The sequence below is a fragment of the Corythoichthys intestinalis genome, chromosome 3 (genome assembly GCF_030265065.1).
Source record: "Corythoichthys intestinalis isolate RoL2023-P3 chromosome 3, ASM3026506v1, whole genome shotgun sequence".
NCBI lineage: Eukaryota > Metazoa > Chordata > Actinopteri > Syngnathiformes > Syngnathidae > Corythoichthys > Corythoichthys intestinalis.
The window spans coordinates 3,971,409-3,995,052 of record NC_080397.1 but is presented as its reverse complement, the minus strand read 5'-3'; positions in this window follow the sequence as shown (position 1 = coordinate 3,995,052).

Here is a 23,644-nt window from a genome sequence, read left to right as displayed (position 1 = left end):
TCAATGGAACTGGTGCTTTACAGAGAGTAAATGGGATAATGAAGAAGGAGGATTGCCTTCAAATTCGTCAAGATAACCTAACGTCATCAGCCCGAAGATTGGGTCTTGGGCGTAGTTGGGTGTTCCAACAGGACAATGACCCCAAACACACATCAAAAGTGGTAATGGAATGGCTAATCAGTCTAGAATTACGGTTTTCGAATGGCCTTCCCAAAGTCCTGACTTAAACCCCATTGAGAACTTGTGGACAATGCTGAGGAAACAAGTGTTAGGTTTTGTGTTGGTTTCCTCCTTGTGTGTCCCCGTGATTGCCTATTAATTTCACCTGTTGTGCCTTCTACTTTATCTCTGAACTTGCATCCTCCTGTGCTCACCTGTTTTTCGTTGTCTCGTTACCCTTTGTCTGCGTGTGTATATAAGCTCCCAGTTTCTTTTCAGTCCTTGTTGCGTCATTGTCAATGTCTATGTCAATGCCAACGTCAAATTTCAAGTCCTGTCCACGCCCTCGTGTACCAGTCCCTCTGTTTAAGTAAGTTTTGGTTTGAACATTGCCTTTTTGATCCTGAGTCCTTTGATTGTACTTTGTGCTTTTGGTTAGTTGATATTAAAACGTTTTTTGAGTTCACCACCACCCGCTTTGATGCTTTTATTTCCCTGCAATTGGGTCCACACCACCTGCTTGCCCGCGAATTCCTGACAGAATGACGCAACAAATTGTGAACCCAGCGGGAAAAGTTAATTTTCGGCAGGCACGCCGACGGCCATCAACCCAAACCCGACCACAGCACATTTTGTTGGAGTCTGATTTTTCTGATTTTGAGGAAGACCATAATTTATATGACCTCCTCTATTGTGATTCTGACTCTGACCCCGATTTTGATTCCATGCCCTTTTCTTCACCCTCTCAGTTTTTGTCACGCCTCAGTCATTCCACGTCCCCTTCCCAGCCTTTTTCCCTGGACCCTTACCTGGGTTCCCGTTTGGCCATCTACCCTGGACCTCCGCGTGGTGGCCAGCGGGGGCGCCCAGGTAAGGGCCGTAGTTCCTACACCCCTCCTTTGATCCCACCAGGTAATGTGCCACCCAGTCTGCCATTAAACACCATCCGGAAACCACGGCGTGCTCGTTCACGCCGACGGCATGTGCCCACACCGGCTCCCCGCAGTCAAGTGCCCGCGCCGACTCCCCGCAGTCAAGTGCCCGCGCCGACCTCTCCTGTTTACCCCTGCGACTCCGCTGCTGTCCCGCCAGCAGACTCCTGCGACTCCGCTGCTGTCCCGCCAGCAGACTGACCTGACTCTCCTCACGATGACGACGACGTTGTTCCCCGCTTCCTGCCACGGCTTGGCGGCATGAACGACAGAGGCCTACCTCGCCCGGGACGCCCGCTTGATCAACCCGTGCGGTCCCCCAACGTCTGGCGCCCCAAGCGCCCACCCGGTTAACCCGTGCGATCGGCCCACGTCTGGAGTCCTGGACGCCCGCCTGACTAGCCCTGATGAGCTGATGTTGCTCCCTCTTCCAGGCGTCCAACTTCACCATGTTTAGGACCTTTTTTTTTCTCTTCAGGACGTCTGGGATCCGTCCCTTGAGGGGGGGGTTCTGTTAGGTTTTGTGTTGGTTTCCTCCTTGTGTGTCCCCGTGATTGCCTATTAATTTCACCTGTTGGGCCTTCTAGTTTATCTCTGAACTTGCATCCTCCTGTGCTCACCTGTTTCTCGTTGTCTCGTTACCCTTTGTCTGCGTGTGTATATAAGCTACCAGTTTCTTTTCAGTCCTTGTTGCGTCATTGTCAATGTCTATTAGTGACGAGATTTGTCGTTCACTTGAGCAAACGAATCCATTCCGGTTCGTTCAGTAAAAAGATTCGTTCAAACAAATCGTTCAACGAATCGTTCGCCCCCCTCATCTCCCTCCCCGCCCAAACGAATCGTTCGGTTACTGAACGGGAAGTGACGTTACCGAACGAATCACCAAAGACCGCTTCGCAGTATAACTGAACGGGAAGTGACATTGCTTGGTCCCTCCCTCTCTTCCACATTGACCACTCGTCGTAGTTTCAGAAATGAGTGACAGGCGGTATCATTCTGCTTTCACAGACAGCCTCGTCTCCCTCCTGCTGCTGCAAAAGCGAGGGAGAACTTCCGCGTCGTCTGTCCTAGTTCTATGGGCTCAAAGTCATGGCTCGTGCTTGCATTTCGATTTAGGACACGGTTAAACATTTTCCTTTTGTGAGGGGAGTAAGGGGCGGGGGCGCACGGACTTTCTTTAGCAGGTTCTTGATCACACATACAATCACATTTACAGCATGTTTGCTGTCACGAAAATAAAAATACATCGAAAGTTTAATTTCTGAATATGGAACGACCAACACATCATATTTACATCTCGCTCTGTTGTATTTTTATTTTTTAGTATTAAGATGATCGTGTTGAATTTTTGCACTGGTATTAATAAATAAAATAATCCGGTCAGCTCCCCTGTCGTCCCCGCATCTCAGATCGTCAAATGCTGACGAGAAATAATTGTTTGCTCTTTACGATGTCGCCTTTCTACTCTCATTAGTCTGTTAAGAAAAATGTAGACATATTGCGACATCTCCCGTGTCCGCGTGCTTTGTTTTTGGGCGCTTGAGTAGCACATGATGGACGGATTGACATAATTTGTCAAACCAACCAACACCTGACACGAAGAAAAAAAAAAAAAAACACTCGGAAAAAAATTACATGTATATACAGTTTCATTGCAAATCAGTATTATGGTGATCATATTGTTTTTTTGCACCGGTATTAATAAATAAAATAATCCGGTCAGCTCCCCTGTCGTCCCCGCATCTCAGATCGTCAAATGCTGACGAGAAATAATTGTTAGCTCTTTACGATGTCGCCTTTCTACTCTCATTAGTCTGTTAAGAAAAATGTAGACATATTGCGACATCTCCCGTGTCTGCGTGCGTTGTTTTGGGCGCTTGAGTAGCACATGATGGACGGATTGACATAATTTGTCAAACCAACCAACACCCGACACGCTGACACGAAAAAAAAAATAAAACACTCGGGAAAAAATTGACATGTATATACAGTTTCATTGCAAATCAGTATTATGGTGATCATACTAAATATTTTTTTCTGTGCACATATGAGGTAAATATCGCTGCCATGAAGCCTCCATATAGTGACAGTTCTCTGCCCGCTTCACTGCCGTCACGCGACCGCAGCTCAGCTTTTGCTTGCCTCGTAGCTACCCGTGTTTTAAATGACTGTAAATTTGATAGTATGTCGTCATAGGCAGTCACGAGTTTGTTGAGAAAAGTACTACTCTAAACAATGCTCGCTAGATTTGTGTGGTGTTTTTGTCTGTTTGAGCAGCATTTGATAGGATCCACGTTAACAAATATGTGACAAAGTCATTTCCTTTCTTTTTCTGATTCATTCACCGCATAGTCATTACTGGAAAATCAAGTTAGCAGCAAGCTAGGTCAGGAACCGGAGGACCGAGTCACTGAACGGGAAGTGACAAAACTCAGTCTTGCCCCCCTGCCTGCACGCTGGCTGCTTATTGGCCACACGTGGACGTGAGTGACAAACGCCCTGATTCTGTTTCCGGTCCCTCCCCTGCCCGCGATGAGGCTAGCGTCTGATTGGTCGTGTGCGATGTCAGAAGACGCTGCCGCTTGCTCAACGCCCTCCCACGCAGCGAACAAGCACCACCTTCATAGAACGAATCAGTGCAGATGATGATTAATTCGGTCTCGTTCACCAAAACAATTCGTTCAAAAAGAACGAATCGTTCGCGACCGATACAACACTAATGTCTATGTCTATGCCAACGTCAAATTTCAAGTCCTGTCCACGCCCTCGTGTACCAGTCCCTCTGTTTAAGTAAGTTTTGGTTTGAACATTGCCTTTTTGATCCTGAGTCCTTTGGTTGTACTTTGTGCTTTTGGTTAGTTGTTATTAAAACATTTTTTGAATTCACCACCACCCGCTTTGCTGCTTTTGTTTCCCTGCAATTGGGTCCACACCACCTGCTTGCCCGCGAATTCCTGACAACAAGTCCATGTCAGAAAGCCATCAAATTTAACTGAACTGCACCAATTCTGTCAAGAGGAGTGGTCAAAGATTCAACCAGAAGCTTGCCAGAAGCTTGTGGATGGCTACCAAAAGCACCTAATTGAAGTGAAAATGGCCAAGGGACATGTAACCAAATATTAGCACTGCTATATGTATATTTTTGACCCAGCAGATTTGATCACTTTTTTCTGTTCACCCATAATAAAGTCATAAAAGAACCCAACTTCATGAATGTTTTTTTGTGACAAAGAAGTATCTGTTCCAATCACTCTATCAGAGAAAAATCAGAGTTGTAGAAATAACTGGAAACTCAAGAGAGCCATGACATTATGTTCTTCACAAGTGTATGTAAACTTTCGACCACAACTGTACGTAAAATAAATGCTAACTGCACTTTTTTTTTTAATTTAACTAAGAATCGAGACTGTTTTACGTCCATATCCATAAGGAATTCAGAAGTTTAAGCATTTATTTACAAGAATTTTCACCAGAGAAGCTTTGTTTACATAAGGCGGCCGCTACCTACATTTACTAACAGACTAGCATGTACGTACTTCGACATACAGTATTTATGTAAAATAAATGCTAACTGCACGTCTTTTTAAATTTTTTTTGCTTTTAACCAAGAATCGAGACTTTTACGCCCATATCTATTAAGAATTCAAGGATTTAAGCATTTATTCGCAATAATTTTCAACGAAAAAAGCTTTGTAATTCCACTCGGTCAGCTTTGACGGCTTCGCCAACAATGCAGACCACCTAATTGGCCCCACGCCCCGATACATTATGAAGTTTATGTGTCAATCTAGTCTGATCAAAATAGAAACTTAGTAGATCAAATTAGCCGAATTTGCCAATTTTGCCAAATTTGTCTGAAGAAGAAAAAACTGTCTCCAAAAGAACCAAAGGTAAGATAATCATCAATCTATGATAGCTAAAACAAAACACCGTAATGCTGCGGGACCAAAGCAAGTTACTTTTGTCAGCCCTCCTATCAATCACCACATAACCTTCCAGTAACATTAAAATATTATTTTCTGTTGTCATGAGCATAAATGCTTCTGGGTGCTCTTGAGTTTGAATGTTTCTTGCTATGTTTTTGAAATGTGAAATCGAATATTAACTATTAAATTGCAAATATATTATTCAATATTAGCGGCCGTTCTGTGCTCCTCCCGAATGCACATATGGCCAGTTCGTCTATGTCCACCACTGACAATTTCATGGGCATTGCCCTGCTCCATATGATGTCCACACTTTGGCCACCTGTGGTCAATGTAATAAAGACTTAAGGAATAAGAGAGACTGTTGCATTTCTTTACATTACTGGGATAAAGAATCTATGAATCAGACCAATACTATCTAATTGAAAATCAACAAAGCTACCAAACATCCAATAATTTTTCTACTGCACTGCCTTGTTGGTGATGCCACCCCATTATTGTAATGACAAAAGACACTGTTTCATGACATCAGAGCTTAATTCTGTCGGCAAAGGAAAACAAGAAAAACGCTAATAGCTAAAGAATGATGACGAAATGGCAACAAAATTGCGTCGCAAAACCATTTGGGCTTGTCCTCGTCTACTCCCTCTCCCATCACGTCGCCCTTTTTTATTAATATTTTTGTGTGTTTTTACAGCCGCATCAGTTAAAGTGCCTCCTGACTCAATTCCTGTTTCACCGGGGCGCTGCGATTTACACCCCCATTCCAGGCGAGACGCAGCTGGGTAGGGTGAGGCGGCGGCGGGTGGCTGAAGCAGGGAGGCTGTGATGGGATGCGGCCGGGGCCAGGATGAGCCATTACTTGTCAGATTTACAATCCTCCATACTATCTCCCCTCCATCCAACCTCTGAAGGGTTCAAGGTTCAATTCCATTTGGAACCTGTTTAGCGAGAGCATCCACGCTCTGCACGAGGCGGTCGGCGTTTACGCCCGGTCTGATCGGGCGCGTACGTCTTCGGCGGCTGCCAGACGCTGCGGCGGGAGATTTACGAGCTGCCGCTTGACACAGAGAGGGCGCGAGCGTTCAATCCACACTTTTTTTTTTTTTTTTTTTTTTTTTACGTCAGGACGCCAAGCCAACCCCTGCTCTCTTTAAGGAATTAAAAGAAGGAAAAACACAAATGGGAAAATGAGAATCAGGAATGATGACTGGGAGAAGGAGTAAAGCTTTCAGTCATCCATCAAGCCAAGTGGTCGATGAATTGATGAGTAAATCAGACAGCAAACAGTAAGTCCAGGCTAAAGCTCCATTAGCGGAGAGCTATGTCATCATTTCACGCCACAGTCCGCAGGCCCGTGGCGAAAAATCGGCCATTTATTTCCAAGCAGGCCGCAAGCACTGGCTGTCAATAAGGCGAGAACTGGGACACCGAGTTTAACTTATGTCTGCTCTGCCTAATGATGGATTCGCTGTCAAAAGGAGCACATTAAAGGTAAGAGAACTAGTGGGAAAAAATGACTAACAATTAGATTAAAGAAAAAGACATTAATCAAGTATTTAAGCCTCGTAGATTCAACTGTACATGTCAACATTGGTTCCAGCAAGTAAGAACTTGACATTATTTTAGGCAAAACTGTGATGGTTTGGTAAGCATGGTAAGTTTTGTTTGTTCCCTATGTCTTTCAGTTCCTGTCTCGTCTGAGGAGGTCTTCATTTCCATCTCTTTGTCAGCCTTTAACTTGTGTTCCACTTTCTCATTCTTTTGTTTGCATTCAGTTCCCTTCCTTTTTTCTGTCTCTGTAGTTTCTTATTCACTGTCATCAGAGGTGGGTAGGAACACGTACATTTACTTGAGTAACTTTTTGAGGGAAATGTTATTTTTTAGAGTAGTTTTACCACGCAATACTTTTTACTTTTACCTGGGTAGCTTTCTGAAGAAGCTCTACTCTTACTCCGCTACTTTGGGCTACACTGGAGTTGTTACATTTTTCCTCTTTATTCCACATAGACTTTATTTTTGCCCATTTTTGTCTTTTTTATTTTGAGTGGGCAAAATCAATTATACTAGAGGTAAAGTAATGAAAATTGCCGCTGTAATTTAATGCTTTTAATAAGCCATGTAACTTGATATGATCCAAAGCTTTGAACAGGCATGATACTGATGTGTGGCCACAGAGTACACATCTGATGTTGCTCACAGTGGTCCTCAGTGTGCTCAAGGAGCTTGTGTATCTGCTCAGACACATGAAAAATTAGAGGGAACATTGCGCCCGACTCTTTCCACAGGGCCCTTCTCTCTCAGCAAGGCAACTCACTCAAAAAGTGAAGCCCGAATTTTATTTATTTATTTTTTTGCAGCCAGAATAGTCATTTAATATAATGGCACTTGACACAATGTACCTCACATTATACACAATTTTTTTACTTTATCTTATAAGGCGCATTATTGACAAAATTTAGAGAAAATTGAAGGCCTTTAGGTGCGCATTATAGTGCGGAAAATGCGGTACATTCAAGTACAAGAATCGAAGAAAAAAATTACCCAAGTAAAACTATAAAAGTACTTGCTTTAAAACTTACTTAACAAGTAAAAAATTAAAGTATTTTCTCCCGATGCAAAAATGTAATATGTATTTATATATATACCATATTGGCCTGAAAAAAAGACAGTGTTTTTTGCATTGAAATACCACTGAAAAAGAGGGGGTCGTCTTACATTCGCGGTCTAGACATTATACCCATTCATGACGCTAGATGGCGCCAGATATCATTGAAGCGATGTTCTGTCATGGCAGATCTCATGCTACTCTCAAGTTTAACCAGTTTGCATTGTTTTCTTGCAATGTTTTTCCTTATTTAGATTTGTTTCAAGACTACAGTTACAGTTAGACTTCACTTTGATGGTTAATGCAGTTATTGCAAGTTTGTTGTTTTATCACAATAGATTGGTTTATTTACATTTCAAAAACCAGAAGCCATTCATTTACGAATGGGATTGCACTTTAGTTTACATATTTAAATGTTCAGATATTAAGATTTGAATGAGGCAAAATAAAATGCTTTTTCTCTCAAATATATTGTTATAATCATTTGTTTCGGGTGTACTGTATTTTCGGAATAAAAAATTAATTTGGTGTTCAAAAAGCCTTTTTTCAAATTTGAGTCTTCAAAAGAGGGGGTCGTTTTATAATCAGGGCAGTTTTATATTTGGGCCAATACGGTATATGGTGGAAAACAGACAAAACTGAAAAAGCAGTTTCTGCTTTTGCACTCCTCTTTAAAAGAAACTGCTGTATTTTAAGCCAAAACAACTGTTGTGTTTGATAGAACAATATGTCTATATGCTGCCATAGCAGATTCATGGTGCATTAGGCCTCAGAACTATTTTTAATTTGTCCGTTTTACCCTGACAACCCCGTTTACAGACATCGCGCAACCGCTTTTGTTTCAACCCGGCCATAAAACGAAGGTAATTAATAATACAGTGGGGCAAATAAGTATATAGTCAACCACCAATTGTGCAAATTCTCCCACTTGAAAATATTAGAGATGCCTGTAATTGCCAACATGGTTAAACCTCAACCATGAGAGACAGAATGTGGAAAAAAAAACAACAGAAAATCACATTGTTTGATTTTTAAAGAATTTATTTGCAAATCATGGTGGAAAATAAGTATTTGGTCAATACCAAAAGTTCATCTCAATACTTTGTTATGTACCCTTTGTTGGCAATAAGGCCAAACGTTTTCTATAACTCTTCACAAGCTTTTCACACACTGTTGCTGGTATTTTGGCCCATTCCTCCATGCAGATCTCCTCGAGAGCAGTGATGTTTTGGGGCTGTCGTTGGGCAACACGGACTTTCAACTCCCTCCCAAGATTTTCAATGGGGTTGAGATCCGGAGACTGGCTAGGCCACTCCAGGACCTTAAAATGCTTCTTACGAAGACACTCCTTTGTTGCCCTGGCTGTGTGTTTGGGATCCTTGTCATGCTGAAAGACCCAGCCACGTCTCATCTTCAATGCCCTTGCTGATGGAAGGAGATTTTCACTCAAAATATCTCAATACATGGCCCCATTCATTCTTTCCTTTACACACATCAGTCGTCCTGGTCCCTTTGCAGAAAAACAGCCCCAAAGCATAATGTTTCCACCCCCATGCTTCACAGTGGGTATGGTGTTCTTCGGATGCAATTCAATATTCTTTCTCCTCCAAACACGAGAACCTGTGTTTCTACCAAAAAGTTCTATTTTGGTTTCATCTGACCATAACACATTCTCCCAGTCCTCTTCTGGATCATCCAAATGCTCTCTAGCGAACCGCAGACGGGCCTAGACGTGTACTTTGTTCAGCAGGGGGACACGTCTAGCAGTGCAGGATTTGAGTCCCTGGCGGCGCATTGTGTTACTGATAGTAGCCTTTGTTACTGTGGTCCCAGCTCTCTGGAGGTCATTCACTAGGTCCCCCCGTGTGGTTCTGGGATTTTTGCTCACCGTTCTTGTTATCATTTTGACGCCACGGGGTGAGATCTTGCATGGAGCCCCAGGTAGAGGGAGATAATCAATGGTCTTGTATGCCTTCCGTTTTCCAATAATTCCCCCAGAGATGATTTCTTTACACCAAGCGTTTTACCAATTGCAGATTCAGTCTTCCCAGCCTGGTGCAGGTCTACAATTTTGTCTCTTGTGTCCTTTGATAGCTCTTTGGTCTTGGCCATAGTGGAGTTTGGAGTGTGACTGACTGAGGTTGTGGAGGTGTCTTTTATACCGATAGTGAGTTAAAACAGCTGCCATTAATACAGGTAACGAGTGGAGCCTCGTTAGACCTCATTAGAAGTTAGACCTCTTTGACAGCCAGAAATCCTGCTTGTTTGTAGGTGACCAAATACTTATTTTCCACTCTAATTTGGAAATACATTCTTTAAAAATCAAACAATGTGATTTTCTTTTCTTTTTTCCACATTCTGTCTCTCATGGTTGAGGTTTACCCATGTTGACAATTACAGGCCCTCTAATCTTTTCAAGTAGGAGAACTTGCACAATTGGTGGATGACTAAATACTTATTTGCCCCACTGTATTTATTATTCAAAATGTCAATCATTTTTAGTTTGTGTAAGGCCCCGGATACGGGAAAGAAGGAGAGGAGTCGGTATTGGCTTACCGACTTTATTGTGTTAACAATTTTAAAGAAAAACAATATCAAAATAACAGCGGGCTGCCTCGACATGCGACCGCCATCTCTCACTATCTCGCCCGTTCTCACATTCTTCCTACTCGCTTCCCCCTGCGTCACAGCTCCCCAGTATGATCGTCTCTTAAGGGGGCCGTGATAGTTACAGACATTACAATATACAATGAATAGGTTGCCGCTGAACTCTTCACACTCAGCTGCCACTAGTTTCAAACGGCCTTAAACAGATAATAATAATTTCTAAATCTCATTTGCAAGGCGTGGCGGCTTTTATTTTGGTGTGGCGTTGCGCCACAATCTCTTGTACGTAGGGGAATGCATATCTATAAAGAATTCAGGGATTTAAGCATTTATTTACAAGAATTTTCAACGGAAAAAGCTCTTTGTCTGTGTTTCCAATTGGTCAGCTTTGACAGAGATAGGCCACCTATGAATCGGCCCCCCGACCCGTGTCCCGTCAATCCATTATGAAGTCCATGGTACAGTAACGAAGTGCTTTTACTTTGTTATATTTCACCACTGGTAATTATACAAAAGTTCACTGGAGGTGCTCGTGCCAATGGAGAGGTTAACACCAAACCTCATTGGTTAAAATACTTGTCAGTCAGGGAATAGTTTAATAAGCGTAATAATGAAAAAAAAAACTAAAGAGCAACAGTTGACAAATGATCTGGTGCTAACCGTGTTGAGGCCACCAGAGGAGGCCTGTTTGTGTCAGTGTACACTGAGTTTGACTGCCATCCAATACAATACATGGAGCAAGCCAAGAGGATTTTGCATTATGTTTGTGTTTTGTTGGCACTCTGGGCTTGTGATTCGATATAAAAGCGGACACCTTCTCACACGGATATATTGATCATCGCATTAAACGGGATTTAGAGTTTAAAGCAATGAGAATGTGCTGAGACAGTTGCAGCGCGTGGGCTAATGGACTGTATGACTTATATAGAGACTCACGCACATACAGCATATAGAGTGTATATGAATATAAAGGAAAACGACAGCTACAGCTCTTCCATTCGCTCTATGCTTCCTGAGGGACTGCTTAGCCAAGTGATAATGTGCCTTTTTACATTTTGCATAAAAGGTGTACAGTGTAATTTATGAGTGCAAAACCTCCTACAGGACCGTAACACACTACTACTTATGTCCCATATGCGCAAGTAGATAGTAGCAATGGGCAATTAGCCCAGGAAAGGCTTCTTTTAAAAAAAAATTTTTTTAATCTTGTTCACTTTTATTTCATGAATGGTTTTAGTGGCAGACTTGCAGCAGCCGTGTTTGACTTCGGCGGTCGGTGGCCGTCCTTCTGTCGATGTTATTGTTAGTTTCCTTTGTCTTTTGCGCTTCGCCCGTCACCATCTGTTTTCTTTTTCTCTCTGATTGGCCTCCATCTCCCATCGCTCGCAGTGAAGGTGACCTGAGAAGCGCATCTATTGATAAAGATAGAGAGAGTGGCTGGCTGTACACGACTAAAATACATGTCAAACTACTTCCTCTGAAGCAGAGAAATGACATCAACAGTAATGAAAAGTCTATTTTATTTTTCCCTTTTATTTTTATTTTGGTTATCATATTTTTTGGACTGTGATTTGCAGTTTTTTTTCATAGTTAAGCTTGGGGTGCGACTTATACTCTGGAGCGATTTATGTGTGAAATTATTAACACTGGAAGTACTGGGGGGGTTTTGGCTATAAAGAAAGACCAGAAGGACGTCAGATGACTACAAACTGACTACTTGGCTTTGTCAAACTATAGACCACTCAAACAAGTCATCGAGTAGAACACCCCCCCCCCCACACACACTCCAGTGGAATCGCTGCCTAGGTGTGAAGGGGTTGTTCCACTCTGGATAGCTGAAATTAGCATCTTGAATATTTGCAAATCCAGGGCTCCCTTGGCTTTCTCAAACACGGATGAACACAGAGATGGCCAGTCGCCCTGTTCTACAATATGATTGACATGGCAGCACTGAATGCATATGTGTTGTATCAAGCATGCACCGGAAGCCAAGAGAGAAAGGGTGGATCTTGCAAAGGAATTGGCTCACTCTCATATGGGCGCAAAGAGGGCACAGAAGGAAAAATTGCTTCGGCAACAACCACCAACACCTAGCCCCAGGTATAGGGCGACGTGTCATATGTTACCACCTAAAAAAATATTTTGTTTTTTATTACACCATCCTTTGGATATAGTTTCTTTTGTTGTCTTTTTCACATACGTTTCTTTATTGAATAAAAAGCTTTTTTTTTTTGCAAAAAATGACTTGTGTTGTGCATCATCAGCCATCCATTATCAGCAATATGACATTTGTAGCTCCATAAATACTAGACACAGTACAACTAAATATTCAGAGAAATTGAGACAGCTGTTCTTTCTCAATGGTAGTGTTGTATCGGTCGTGAACGATTTGTTCTTTTTGAACGAATTGTTTGGGTGAACGAGACCGAACTAATCACCTTCTGCACCGATTAGTTCTAGGAAGCTGGGGCTTGCTTGCTGCGTGGGAGGGCGTTGAGCAAGTGGCAGAGTCTTCTTAGATCGCGCACAATCAATCAGACGCCAGACTTATCGCGGGCAGGGAAGGGAGCTGAAACCGAATCAGAGCGTCCGTCACTCACTTCCACGTGTGGCCAATAAGCAGCCAGCGTGCAAGGCAGGGGGCAAGACTGAGTTATGTCACTTCCCGTTCACTTACTCGGTCCTCCGGCTCCTGACCGAGCTTGCTGCTAACTTGACTTTCCAGTCACGTGGAGAACGAGTCAAAAAATGAAAGGAAATGACTTTGTCACATATTTGTTAATGGTGAGCCTATCTTATGCTGGCTCAAACAGACAAAAACATCACACAAACCTCGCGAGCATGGTTTAGTGTACTACTTTTCTCAACAGACTCAGGACTACATAGGATGGCATACTATCAAATTTACAGTAGTTTAAAACACTTTCGCGGGTAGCTACGAGGCAAGCAAAAGCTGAGCTGCGGTCGCGTGACGGCAGTGCAGGGGGGAAAGAACTCACTGTATGGAGGCTTCATGGCAGCGATATTTACCTCTAATGTGCACAGGAAAATGAATATTTAGTATGATCACCATAATTCTGATTTGCAAAGAAACAGTATATACATGTCAATTTTTTCTGAGTGTTTTATTTATTTTTTTCGTGTCTGGTGTTGGTTGGTTTGATCAATCAATGTCCATCCGTCCATCATATGCTACTCAAGCGCCCAAAAACAACGCACGCGGGCATGGAAGGTGTAACAATATGTCTCCATTTTTCTTAACAGACTAATGAGAGTGGATAGGCGACATTGTAAAGAGCAAACAATTATTTCTCTTCAACATTTGACGATCTGAGATGAGGGGACGACAGGAGAGCTGACTGGATTCTTTATTTATTAATACCAGTGCAAAAAGGATATTTCAATACAATCATCTTAATAATGATTTGCAGTGAAACTGTTTTGCATCAAAATGTAGTATTGTTTTCATTTCAGAGCAATACATTTGACAACCAGCTATTTACACTTTAGTTTTAACGATAGTTACCAGAAATAATAGTGAGGAGCATAAAAACAAAAACACAACAGAGCGTGAGGTAAACATAATGTGTTGGTCGTTCCATATTTAGAAATTAAACTTTCGATTTCTCTTTTTATTTGGGTGACAGCAAGCGTGTCACGTAGGTTGGTGGCGGCAATATTGTATATGTGATCAAGGTCATGCTAGAGAAAGTCTGTGCGTCCCCGAGCCCAAATCCACAAAAGGAAAATGTTTAACAGTGCCCTAAATCAAAATGCAAGCACGAGCCATGACTTTGATCCTATAGAAATAGGACAGACGACGCGGAAGTTCTCCCTCGCAATTGCATCGGCGGAGTAGACTCGAGACGAGGCAGCGAAAACAGAATGATATAGTCTGTCACTCACTTGTGAATCTACGACGAGCAGCCAATGAGGAGCCTGTGTGCAAGAGGGGGAGGGGTTAGTTTGGCAACGTCACTTCTCGTTCACCAACCGAACGATTCATTTGGGTGGGTGGGGGTGGGAGGATGAGGTGGGCGAACAAGTCGGTCAACGATTTGTTTGAACGAGTCTTTTTACTGAACGAACTGGAATGGATTCGTTTCCTCAAGTGAACAACATATCCTGTCACTACTCAATGCTGTAATGTCAAACAGTCCTCCGCAACAAATCCCCAGCAAAAAAGTGCTCTGATATCTTCCCAATTTTGGCAAATCGTGCACAATTCGATCACATTAGACAACCATACTGAGCAGTTACCAAACTATAAAACATACTGTAAAAAGGTTGCCTGCCCGATTGCCTGCCTGAGCGGTCCACTGTCTGACAAAGCCAAGGCAGCCCTGCCCTGCAAACGCTCAAGATGCTAAATGGTGCAATCCAACCCTGTAGGTTTGCGAGTGTGAATGGGAATGAGTAATGAGGACCTCAATGCTCACAAAAGATATGCTGATTAGAGTCAGATGACCCTTCCCTGGGTATAAAAGTGATTTGTATCAACTGATCCACTCTTGGTAGTTCTAGTAATACTGTATATTAGTTCACATTTTATTTTCGCACTAAACCGCAAGAGTGCGCGGTTATATTGGATGTAGTGATTTGGAGTGACACTGATGGTTTGGTAAACTTGTTAACATGTTCTTTATGCTATAGTTACCTGTAAGGGATTTTCACACTAGTGTCAGCCCAGTGTGATGAGCGGTCCATGGCAAGCACAAAATGGGAGGAGCCACGTAGCCTGACGTTGACGCTTTCAGGAAGTAAAAAGCGGCAAGCATATTTACTATAGTCCCAAGCACCAATAAGTTGATTTTTCATTGTTGCGCAAGAACAACTTTTACTATTTCAAGGAGTAGCGGGCATTATAATAGCCATATAAAGAGTTTTACCAGTTTCGGTAAGAAGGTGAAACGTTTTTTTGTTTTTTTTTCTTGAACACAAGTGCACATAGAGGTACAATTTAGCTTAGCAAGGAAATGTGTGAGTCATTTTTCGAGTGTCCCAGAGCTGGCGAAACTATAAAAAAGTGCATTTATCAAGGTTTCGTTGGCCGTGGTTCGTGTACATCCGTCCACCGAAACAGCCTGATAGCACAGATATAAGTACGCCTGCCCCTCTGCTATTGGATGACTGTTGACATTGGCGCTGTGGCGGCCACCTCTCGGCGCAAATTGATTCAAACTTGCCGTTCAACCCAAAACAACCGCTCACTTTCGCCGAGAAGTCCTCTCCCACATACATAATGAATGGGTTGCCGCCGAACCCTTCACACTAGGCTGCCACTAGTTTGAAACGACCTTTAATAGCTATGTTACCAGGGGTGAAAGTGGGCCAGAACGTTGTTTCGATACAACATTCGGGAGCGCAACCGGGCAGAACGGTGCTTTGATCCCGAAAATATGACGGCAACTGTCAAATTTCCATGATTAAAAAAAAAAAAAAAATGCCAGGCTGCCGTACACTCATCCCCATAAAGAAAACAATCTACTAACGTCAGACTTGCATACGCAAGAGTTAACAACAAGCCTAATAAAGTGCTTGTGTAGCGTCATCCGTTTATTTATTCCACAGAGTTCTCCCAGCGTGTCTAACGAGTTGCATCGATGTGTGCATGCGCGCAGCTAACCACCCTCCTGGCCTGGACTCCAGTTGTCCATTCAATTGGCTGACATACAAACATGCGATCAGCATGGATAGTTAGCTTTGATTGGTTCAAATGCACGTTTTCTGGGACAATAACAAAGAAACAAGCTTGTTGAATGCATGGAACAAAAAAAAAAAAAGGCAATGCAACGGAAAATTTGATCAGATCTTTAAGAGAAAGCAAAGAGTTGAAGAGACAAAGAGGTGCTGAAAGTCAACCACAGCAGGGAGTGCTGAGGATCTTTTTTAGTTTCAGTCCAAATTTGTCATGCTTGCGTGATTTCTCCACACATGGTGTGCACAATGGCAGTACACACGCATGCTGGATATTTTACATACTACTACTAGGCTACTACAAAAACAGCGTTCTATTTCACCTACAGTGTGTTGGAGTTTTTGTATTGGAAATAAAGGCGCCTGTGTATTATATTCCAAATCCCTGCAATTAAGTGGCGCAATGACACATTAACCCATTTGAAAACTAAAAGGGCCAATAAGCCTCGGTTTAACATCCCCTTTTCCCAACACTAAAATAAATTGCACACAAACATCCAACAGTGCTCTGCACGGCAGCAGCTCAACAGCAACAACAAACATTAAAGAGCAACTGAAGACCTTTCCGGATTTTGGTGTAATTTTACGAATATAAACTTTGGACGAGTTCGTCAAAACAACCATGACATTATCAACACGTAACTGCAAGGATAATTTGCGTTTTTTTTTGTTTTTTTGCACTCCGTTAATGGTCCCTTCGCAAACCCGGAAGTGTGATGTAGGCAACAGAAGACTTAACCTGAGGCGTCAGATGACGGCGATTTACTTGACACAGCAGATTGCATCATGACGCCAATTGACAGCTCGACACTTCCCGAACGGGAGAGTGAGTGGTAAGCCTAAATCCAGCATCGTGATTTTTTTATGAGAGAGAATGAGATTACATGGTTGTATATTTTTCCACGCTCTCCACATAGCTAAAACTGGATATTAGGTAATGGGACAGCTCCTACTGATCTAAATATGGTAAAGCTAGCCCAAATGTGGCTAAATGAATGATATGTTATTGATTTTTCAAAATAAATGACAAAACGATTTTATTTTCCAGGTGTTGCTGTAAACCGTCAAGTAATTACCCTTCCAAGAGTATACCTGTGTCGTCAGGAGATCCCAGACGTGAGAGCCAAACTTGAGGAGGCTGAAGCACTGACAAGGGCATGACTTACATTTAAAAAATAAAACCATAAATTGTAAACAACATTGACACATTTTGTTGACTGTTTAATGTATTCTATTGGTATATATTGTAATTATATTACATTCTGAAAAAAATTCAATAGGCCACAATAATAAATGACACCAGATTTATGTTGAATCAGCATCAGCTTTCGCTGTCAGATTGTGACACAACTTATAAGCTAAGTTATACCAAACACACAATTGCACACATCAAAGAACATAAATTTAGTAAGCAACACAAAGTTAGGATAGCAACGGACTAGCGCAACATTGAAAAATGAAAGTGGCAGTGGGAAATATGTATTTACTCTTTTCTGTAGCATTAAGTGTTCTCTATACAAAGATAGTGCATTATCATTAAAATGTGAAGGTAGATTTTACTTTTAAAAATGTGTACTCTATATATGACTAGTATATGATTTCATCTCATCAAAATTTGCTACATTTATTTATTTCTCCTAAGTCATCATCATCTGATGTCGCAGACGGAAGAAATTCAGCATCTGTCAAGCCTCATAGGATCTCTTCAGTCGTCATCGCTGGACACCGCATCACTTGGGTCATCATATGACTCGACCCACTCTCTCTTGATTTTGGGAAACTGGGTGGCGACTGACTTGCAACGCTTTTTTCATCGTGTTGAGGGTTTCCGCCGCTTAATTTTTTATGTTTGGCTTCCTGGAGAGAAAAAAAAAATAATAATAATCACAGCAGCATGAAAATATTGGATGAATCCTAATTTTAATTTATTAATAATTTCTTGGTGATCAAATAATGATGCCCCAGTCAAAGCAGCATCTATTTGATGCTATTGCTCCCTCTTCAAATAGGAAGACCTTGATGTTGAAGTATAATCGTTATGTTTTATTGAGATGTATTTGATACATTAGGGCCTGGCAGAGGATTGTTTATATATATGTATATATATACAGTGCCTTGCAAAAGTATTCGGCCCCCTTGAATCTTGCAACCTTTCGCCACATTTCAGGCTTCACACATAAAGATATGACATTTAATTTTTTTGTCAAGAATCAACAACAAGTGGGACAATCGTAAAGTGGAACAACATTTATTGGATAATTTAAACTTTTTTAACAAATAAAAAACTGAAAATTATCCAATAAATTTTGTTCCACTTGTTGTTGATTCTTGACAAAAAAATTAAAATTTTATATCTTTATGTTTGAAGCCTGAAATGTGGCGAAAGGTTGCAAGATTCAAGGGGGCCAAATACTTTTGCAAGGCACTGTAAGATCGTGAAGTGGAACAACATTTATTGGATAATTTAAACATTTTTTAACAAATAAAAAACTGAAAAGTGGGGCGTGCAATATTATTCGGCCCCTTTACTTTCAGTGCAGCAAACTCACTCCAGAAGTTCAGTGAGGATCTCTGAATGATCCAATGTTGTCCTAAATGACCGATGATGATAAATAGAATCCACCTGTGCGTAATCAAGTCTCCGTATAAATGCACCTGCTCTGTGATAGTCTCAGGGTTCTGTTTAAAGTGCAGAGAGCATTATGAAAACCAAGGAACACACCAGGCAGGTCGGAGATACTGTTGTGGAGAAGTTTAAAGCCGGATTTGGATACAAAAAGATTTCCCAAGCTTTAAACATCTCAAGGAGCACTGTGCAAGCCATCATATTGAAATGGAAGGAGCATCAGACCACTGCAAATCTACCAAGACCCGGCCGTCCTTCCAAACTTTCTTCTCAAACAAGGAGAAAACTGATCAGAGATGCAGCCAAGAGGCCCATGATCACTCTGGATGAACTGCAGAGATCTACAGCTGAGGTGGGAGAGTCTGTCCATAGGACAACAATCAGTCGTACACTGCACAAATCTGGCCTTTATGGAAGACTGGCAAGAAGAAAGCCATTTCTCAAAGATATCCATAAAAAGTCTCGTTTAAAGTTTGCCACAAGCCACCTGGGAGACACACCAAACATGTGGAAGAAGGTGCTCTGGTCAGATGAAACCAAAATGGAACTTTTTGGCCACAATGCAAAATGATATGTTTGGCGTAAAAGCAACACAGCTCATCACCCTCAACACACCATCCCCACTGTCAAACATGGTGGTGGCAGCATCATGGTTTGGGCCTGCTTTTCTTCAGCAGGGACAGGGAAGATGGTTAAAATTGACGGGAAGATGGATGAAGCCAAATACAGGAACATTCTGGAAGAAAACCTGTTGGTATCTGCACAAGACCTGAGACTGGGACGGAGATTTATCTTCCAACAGGACAATGATCCAAAACATAAAGCCAAATCTATAATGGAATGGTTCAAAAATAAACGTATCCAGGTGTTAGAATGGCCAAGTCAAAGTCCTGACCTGAATCCAATCGAGAATCTGTGGAAAGAGCTGAAGACTGCTGTTCACAAACACTCTCCATCCAACCTCAGTGAGCTCGAGCTGTTTTGCAAGGAAGAATGGGCAAGAATGTCAGTCTCTCGATGTGCAAAACTGATAGAAACATACCCCAAGCAACTTGCAGCTGTAATTGGAGCAAAAGGTGGCGCTACAAAGTATCAACGCAAAGGGGCCGAATAATATTGCACGCCCCACTTTTCAGTTTTTTATTTGTTAAAAAAGTTTAAATTATCCAATAAATTTTGTTCCACTTGTTGTTGATTCTTGACAAAAAATTAAAATTTTATATCTTTATGTTTGAAGCCTGAAATGTGGCGAAAGGTTGCAAGATTCAAGGGGGCCAAATACTTTTGCAAGGCACTGTATATATATATGTATATATATATATATATATATATATATATATATATATATATATATATATATATATACAAAAATAAAGATATGAAATTTATTTTTTTTTGTCAAGAATCAACAAGTGGGACACAATCGTGAAGTGGAACAACATTTATTGGATAATTTAAACTTTTTTAACAAATAAAAAACTGAAAGGTGGGGCATGCAATATTATTCGGCCCCTTTACTTTCAGTGCAGCAAACTCACTCCAGAAGTTCAGTGAGGATCTCTGAATGATCCAATGTTGTCCTAAATGACCGATGATGATAAATAGAATCCCCCTGTGTGTAATCAAGTCTCCGTATAAATGCACCTGCTCTGTGATAGTCTCAGGGTTCTGTTTAAAGTGCAGAGAGCATTATGAAAACCAAGGAACACACCAGGCAGGTCCGAGATACTGTTGTGGAGAAGTTTAAAGCCGGATTTGGATACAAAAAGATTTCCCAAGCTTTAAACATCTCAAGGAGCACTGTGCAAGCCATCATATTGAAATGGAAGGAGCATCAGACAACTGTAAATCTACCAAGACCCGGCCGTCCTTCCAAACTTTCTTCTCAAACAAAGAGAAAACTGATCAGAGATGCAGCCAAGAGGCCCATGATCACTCTGGATGAACTGCAGAGATCTACAGCTGAGGTGGGAGAGTCTGTCCACAGGACAACAATCAGTCGTACACTGCACAAATCTGGCCTTTATGGAAGACTGGCAAGAAGAAAGCCATTTCTCAAAGATATCCATAAAAAGTCTCGTTTAAAGTTTGCCACAAGCCACCTAGGAGACACAACAAATATGTGGAAGAAGGTGCTCTGGTCAGATGAAACCAAAATTGAACTTTTTGGCCACAATGCAAAACGATATGTTTGGCGTAAAAGCAACACAGCTCATCACCCTGAACACACCATCCCCACCGTCAAACATGGTGGTGGCAGCATCATGGTTTGGGCCTGCCTTTCTTCAGCAGGGACAGGGAAGATGGTTAAAATTGACGGGAAGATGGATGCAGCCAAATACAGGAACATTCTGGAAGAAAACCTGTTGGTATCTGCACAAGACCTGAGACTGGGATGGAGATTTATCTTCCAACAGGACAATGATCCAAAACATAAAGCCAAATCTACAATGGAATGGTTCAAAAATAAACGTATCCAGGTGTTAGAATGGCCAAGTCAAAGTCCAGACCTGAATCCAATCGAGAATCTGTGGAAAGAGCTGAAGACTGCTGTTCACAAACACTCTCCATCCAACCTCACTGAGCTCGAGCTGTTTTGCAAGGAAGAATGGGCAAGAAGTCTCTCGATGTGCAAAACTGATAGAAACATACCCCAAGCGACTGGCAGCTGTAATTGGAGCAAAAGGTGGCGCTACAAAGTATTAACGCAAGGGAGCCGAATAATATTGCACGCCCCACTTTTCAGTTTTTTATTTGTTAAAAAAGTTTAAATTATCCAATAAATTTTGTTCCACTTCACGATTGTGTCCCACTTGTTGTTGATTCTTGACAAAAAATTAAAATTTTATATCTTTATGTTTGAAGCCTGAAATGTGGCCAAAGCTTGCAAGGTTCAAGGGGGCCGAATACTTTTGCAAGGCACTGTATGTATGTATGTATGTATGTATGTGTATATATATATATATGTGTATATGTATATATATATATATATATAATAGTCCAACACTTGCAGGTGGTGACAGGCTTCCTTAAATATTGCGCTTTCCTAATCAAGCACAGGTGTGTCGCATTACCCTGCCAATCTGGCTCAATCAGGTGCTGCAAAAAGAAAGAAGAACTGAGAACACACTCAAAACATGACAGAACCCCCCCCTCAACGGACGCCCCCTGGCGGACCACCTGGTTTCGTGGGATGAAAAGAGTGGAAATCCCGCAGAAGCGACGGATCGAGGATCCAGGAGCGGGGGATCCATTGGCGTTCCTCAGGGCCATAACCTTCCCAGTCGACCAGGTACTGCACCCCCCTACCCCGCCTCCTAGAATTGAGAATGGTACGCACCGTATACACCGGCTCACCGTCGATCACGCGAGGAGCAGGAGGAGGCACTGGCGGAGGGTTCAGGGGACAGGTGGAGACAGGCTTGAGCAGCGAGACGTGGAAAACGGGGTGGATCTTCATCGAGCTTGGAAGCTTCAGCCTGACTGCAACAGGATTCACCACAGAGTCCACAGCGAAAGGGCCCACGAATCTAGGGCCCAGCTTCTTAGAAGTCCCAGCAAGGTGTAAATCCCGCGCCGACAGCCAGACCATCTGGCCCGGACGATAAGCTGGAGCGGGTCTCCTTCGGCGGTCAGCAATTCGACGGTTGCGGGCCGCCGTACGGACAAGTGCAGCCCTTGTGTCCCTCCAGACCCTATGGACTCTCTGCAGGTGCACCTGGACAGATGGCACGACGACCTCGGCTTCCTGGGAAAGGAATAGCGGCGGCTGGAACCCATATGCGGTCATGAAGGGTGACCTCCCGGTGGCTGAGCAAACGAGGGTGTTGTGAGCATACTCCACCCAAGGGAGGTGTGAAGACCAGGAGGCTGGGTGCAGGTGACAGACGCAACGAAGGGCGGCCTCCAGCTCCTGGTTGACACGTTCCGTCTGCCCGTTGGACTGAGGGTGGTAACCAGAAGACAAACTTGATGTGGCCCCCAATGCCTTGCAAAACGCTCCCCAAACCCGAGAGACAAACTGGGGGCCCCTGTCGGAGACTAGGTCACTCTGTATGCCATGAGTCCGAAATACGTGCGTTACCAGCAGGTCAGCGGTTTACAGAGCCGAAGGCAACTTGGTGAGAGCGACGAAGTGTACCATCTTGGAGAATCTGTCCACCACTGTCAAGATGACTGAATGACCCCTGGAGCGTGGAAGGCCAGTGATGAAGTTAAGTGCAACATGAGACCAAGGGCGAGATTGAACAGGCAAGGGACGCAGAAGTCCTGCTGGAGCACGGTGGACTGCCTTGCCCCGAGCGCGGACGGAACAAGCAGAAACATAGTCCATAACGTCTTTTCGCATACCTGGCCACCAAAACTTCTGGGAAACGAGGAAGAACGTGCGGGACACACCCGGGTGGCAGGCGAACTTTGAAGTGTGACTCCACTTCAGCACTGCTGCACGCTGAGCCACTGGAACAAATAGCTTGCCAGCAGGGCAGCCTCCAGGCACCCGAACGCCTTGCAGGGCTTCTTCCACAAGCCGTTCGACCTCCCAGCTTAGCGCGCCAACTATCAGGTTTCCAGGGACAACAGGCTCCTTCGAAGGCTCCTCCCCCGCCGGCTCATGAAGCCTTGATAGTGCATCGGGCTTCCCGTTTCTTGACCCAGCACGGTAAGTGATCACGTAGTTGAAACGAGTCAGGAGTAACGCCCAACGGGCCTGGCGTGAGTTGAGGCGCTTGGCGGCCCGAAGGTATTCTAAGTTCTTGTGGTCGGTAAGTATTTGGAATGGTACCTCTGTGCCCTCCAACCAGTGCCTCCATTCCTGCAAAGCCTGGACTATAGCGAGCAGCTCCCTGTTGCCCACATCGTAATTCGCCTCCGCAGGGGTGAGGCGGCGGGAGTAGAAGGCGCAGGGGTGCAGTTTCTGGTCGACTGAAGACCTCTGGGACAGGATTGCCCCCACGCCGGAACTCGACGCGTCAACCTCGACCACAAAAGGAAGATCTGGGTCAGCATGGACAAGGACGGGAGAGCTCGTGAATGACCGTTTAAGACTTACGAAAGCGGCCTCTGCCACAGGAGACCACACAAACGGGCG